Genomic DNA, 5000 nt, shown 5'->3' on the forward strand with positions numbered 1-5000 from the left:
TGAAAAAAAAAATTTTTGGGGACTTAGAAAATTTTTCAACTTTTGTCAGACTTCCAGACAGGGGAGCGTGTCAGTGCGCGCATCCGATTTCAGTTCCAGAGCGATTCGCGCGATGAGTCCTTGATACTTAGTCGTTTTTGCAAAATTTCTGACTTTTTGGAAAATTTCACAATTTTGTGAAAACTTCCACAAAATGAGGTTCTAGTATGTTAGAGGGCATCCCAGGAGGGCTCCAAAAGTGTGGGTAAAATATATATCCCACAGGGGGAAAATTGAAAAAAAGTTGAAAAAAAAAATTTTTGGGGACTTAGAAAATTTTTCAACTTTTGTCAGACTTCCAGACAGGGGAGCGTGTCAGTGCGCGCATCCGATTTCAGTTCCAGAGCGATTCGCGCGATGAGTCCTTGATACTTAGTCGTTTTTGGCAAAATTTCTGACTTTTTGAAAATTTCACAATTTTGTGAAAACTTCCACAAAATGAGGTTCTAGTATGTTAGAGGGCATCCCAGGAGGGCTCCAAAAGTGTGGGTAAAATATATATCCCACAGGGGGAAAATTGAAAAAAAGTTGAAAAAAAAAATTTTTGGGGACTTAGAAAATTTTTCAACTTTTGTCAGACTTCCAGACAGGGGAGCGTGTCAGTGCGCGCATCCGATTTCAGTTCCAGAGCGATTCGCGCGATGAGTCCTTGATACTTAGTCGTTTTTGCAAAATTTCTGACTTTTTGGAAAATTTCACAATTTTGTGAAAACTTCCACAAAATGAGGTTCTAGTATGTTAGAGGGCATCCCAGGAGGGCTCCAAAAGTGTGGGTAAAATATATATCCCACAGGGGGAAAATTGAAAAAAAGTTGAAAAAAAAAATTTTTGGGGACTTAGAAAATTTTTCAACTTTTGTCAGACTTCCAGACAGGGGAGCGTGTCAGTGCGCGCATCCGATTTCAGTTCCAGAGCGATTCGCGCGATGAGTCCTTGATACTTAGTCGTTTTTGCAAAATTTCTGACTTTTTGGAAAATTTCACAATTTTGTGAAAACTTCCACAAAATGAGGTTCTAGTATGTTAGAGGGCATCCCAGGAGGGCTCCAAAAGTGTGGGTAAAATATATATCCCACAGGGGGAAAATTGAAAAAAAGTTGAAAAAAAAAATTTTTGGGGACTTAGAAAATTTTTCAACTTTTGTCAGACTTCCAGACAGGGGAGCGTGTCAGTGCGCGCATCCGATTTCAGTTCCAGAGCGATTCGCGCGATGAGTCCTTGATACTTAGTCGTTTTTGCAAAATTTCTGACTTTTTGGAAAATTTCACAATTTTGTGAAAACTTCCACAAAATGAGGTTCTAGTATGTTAGAGGGCATCCCAGGAGGGCTCCAAAAGTGTGGGTAAAATATATATCCCACAGGGGGAAAATTGAAAAAAAGTTGAAAAAAAAAATTTTTGGGGACTTAGAAAATTTTTCAACTTTTGTCAGACTTCCAGACAGGGGAGCGTGTCAGTGCGCGCATCCGATTTCAGTTCCAGAGCGATTCGCGCGATGAGTCCTTGATACTTAGTCGTTTTTGCAAAATTTCTGACTTTTTGGAAAATTTCACAATTTTGTGAAAACTTCCACAAAATGAGGTTCTAGTATGTTAGAGGGCATCCCAGGAGGGCTCCAAAAGTGTGGGTAAAATATATATCCCACAGGGGGAAAATTGAAAAAAAGTTGAAAAAAAAAATTTTTGGGGACTTAGAAAATTTTTCAACTTTTGTCAGACTTCCAGACAGGGGAGCGTGTCAGTGCGCGCATCCGATTTCAGTTCCAGAGCGATTCGCGCGATGAGTCCTTGATACTTAGTCGTTTTTGCAAAATTTCTGACTTTTTGGAAAATTTCACAATTTTGTGAAAACTTCCACAAAATGAGGTTCTAGTATGTTAGAGGGCATCCCAGGAGGGCTCCAAAAGTGTGGGTAAAATATATATCCCACAGGGGGAAAATTGAAAAAAAGTTGAAAAAAAAAATTTTTGGGGACTTAGAAAATTTTCACACATGTGTCAGACTTCCAGACAGGGGAGCGTGTCAGTGCGCGCATCCGATTTCAGTTCCAGAGCGATTCGCGCGATGAGTCCTTGATACTTAGTCGTTTTTGGCAAAATTTCTGACTTTTTGAAAATTTCACAATTTTGTGAAAACTTCCACAAAATGAGGTTCTAGTATGTTAGAGGGCATCCCAGGAGGGCTCCAAAAGTGTGGGTAAAATATATATCCCACAGGGGGAAAATTGAAAAAAAGTTGAAAAAAAAAATTTTTGGGGACTTAGAAAATTTTCACACATGTGTCAGACTTCCAGACAGGGGAGCGTGTCAGTGCGCGCATCCGATTTCAGTTCCAGAGCGATTCGCGCGATGAGTCCTTGATACTTAGTCGTTTTTGGCAAAATTTCTGACTTTTTGAAAATTTCACAATTTTGTGAAAACTTCCACAAAATGAGGTTCTAGTATGTTAGAGGGCATCCCAGGAGGGCTCCAAAAGTGTGGGTAAAATATATATCCCACAGGGGGAAAATTGAAAAAAAGTTGAAAAAAAAAATTTTTGGGGACTTAGAAAATTTTCACACATGTGTCAGACTTCCAGAGAGGGGAGCATGTCAGTGCGCGCATCCGATTTCAGTTCCAGAGCGATTCGCGCGATGAGTCCTTGATACTTAGTCGTTTTTGCAAAATTTCTGACTTTTTTGAAAATTTCACAATTTTGTGAAAACTTCCACAAAATGAGGTTCTAGTATGTTAGAGGGCATCCCAGGAGGGCTCCAAAAGTGTGGGTAAAATATATATCCCACAGGGGGAAAATTGAAAAAAAGTTGAAAAAAAAAATTTTTGGGGACTTAGAAAATTTTTCAACTTTTGTCAGACTTCCAGACAGGGGAGCGTGTCAGTGCGCGCATCCGATTTCAGTTCCAGAGCGATTCGCGCGATGAGTCCTTGATACTTAGTCGTTTTTGGCAAAATTTCTGACTTTTTGAAAATTTCACAATTTTGTGAAAACTTCCACAAAATGAGGTTCTAGTATGTTAGAGGGCATCCCAGGAGGGCTCCAAAAGTGTGGGTAAAATATATATCCCACAGGGGGAAAATTGAAAAAAAGTTGAAAAAAAAAATTTTTGGGGACTTAGAAAATTTTTCAACTTTTGTCAGACTTCCAGACAGGGGAGCGTGTCAGTGCGCGCATCCGATTTCAGTTCCAGAGCGATTCGCGCGATGAGTCCTTGATACTTAGTCGTTTTTGCAAAATTTCTGACTTTTTTGAAAATTTCACAATTTTGTGAAAACTTCCACAAAATGAGGTTCTAGTATGTTAGAGGGCATCCCAGGAGGGCTCCAAAAGTGTGGGTAAAATATATATCCCACAGGGGGAAAATTGAAAAAAAGTTGAAAAAAAAAATTTTTGGGGACTTAGAAAATTTTTCAACTTGTGTCAGACTTCCAGAGAGGGGAGCATGTCAGTGCGCGCATCCGATTTCAGTTCCAGAGCGATTCGCGCGATGAGTCCTTGATACTTAGTCGTTTTCAGAAGTCACAATTTTGACTTCCAGGACCCGCAAAACGTTTGTAAATTGAGCCCGCTCCCCAGTTCCAAGCGTTTTGAGGTGTCCCCGGTTGCAGTAATGCAGCCTGCCCACTAGATGTCGCAAAAGAGACAAAAAGTGAAAAAGAACCAGAATGAGGAAATTCCAGGGAGCCGAATCCGCCTGACAGTTCCAGGCGATCGGGCACTTTTTTGCATGCGTCCCTAAAGTGGGTATAGGGTGACACTCCATGCAAAGACCCAGTTTTGCACACCACCGGCAGAATATATGAGAGAGAGGTACCTCTCAGCCCCGACACATTTCGACTCATTTAAGCTGGTTTTCACCTCCGTAGGCCTGGGTATGCGTTTTGGCTATGAGTCCCTGTTCGGCTGGAGGTCTGCACCTTGGCTGAACCCAGGCTTCCGCAGCTGCGTGGGGGGACTTTTGCCGGTCGCCTATCCCAAGTCAGAGAGGTGTTCCTGGGTTGAAGTGAGCCTGGCCAGACCCCCCCGCGGGCCCTGGTTCTCCACATGGGGGCGCCGTCAAGGCTAAAATCTGGATTTTTAGGCCGAGGAGAGGCTCCATGAGGGCGGATGCTTTTGTGGCTTCGACCCCAGTGCTGTTCCACATCCAGTACCCCCCCGCAAGGGCGCCTGTACCCGAGTCGCGCTTCCAGGACTCGTGGGCACGTATCTCCCGACGACAGGGGTTTGCAGCCTCCGTACTTGGGCAAGTCCCTACATGCACCCCTGCTCTTCCTCCGATCGATCTGGCGCAGCGCTCCCGGGTGGGGAGGTGGCGCCGCTCGCTCGGCCCGGGCTTTGGAGCCCGCGCTGGCTTAAGGTGAGCGGTCCCCTTCCTCCTCTACCCCCGGGCTTCCGACACCTATCTTTGGGCGCGCATGCCGGCCTCGCCTCCCGTCTGCGGAGGTGGCCGAGCCGTGGGGAGTTTGACCCGAACCGAGCGAAGGCAGTGGTCCGACGACCCGTACGGGCGAACGGCGGGGCGCCCACCCAGCCAGGCGTGGGGGCCCGTCGTCCGAATCGCTCCCTGTGCGGGGAAGCACAGCGATCTTCTCCGAGGGCGGCCCTTTTCTTCCAGATGCGTACCCGGCCAGCGGAGGCTCGCGCTGCCCCTCGTGTCCGAAAGGGCGGCCTCCGCGGCGGTGGCGACAGCGGCGGCGGTGGGTGGCCTCTCCGCGCCACTGCCGAGCTTCGCGATTTCCAGTCTTTTCCCGAGCCCCTACGTCAGTGGGGAGGACGACAGAGGTGTGGAGGCAGGCGAAGGGGGTTCTCACCGTGCGGTGTGCCCCAGCCCGACCGTTGCCTTCCCCCTCGACCCTCGTCCTCCCAGGCGGCTCGGCCAGGGAGCAGGAGAGAGAGTGAGAGAGGGAGAGCGGAAACCCCAGAGCCAAGGGGTTAGATGGAGAACGGGAGAAGGAACGAGGGCCAAG

This window comes from Phyllobates terribilis, unplaced genomic scaffold (assembly GCF_046119375.1).
Source record: "Phyllobates terribilis strain yellow unplaced genomic scaffold, ASM4611937v1 Scaffold_2582__1_contigs__length_122052, whole genome shotgun sequence".
Taxonomy (NCBI): Eukaryota; Metazoa; Chordata; class Amphibia; order Anura; family Dendrobatidae; genus Phyllobates; species Phyllobates terribilis.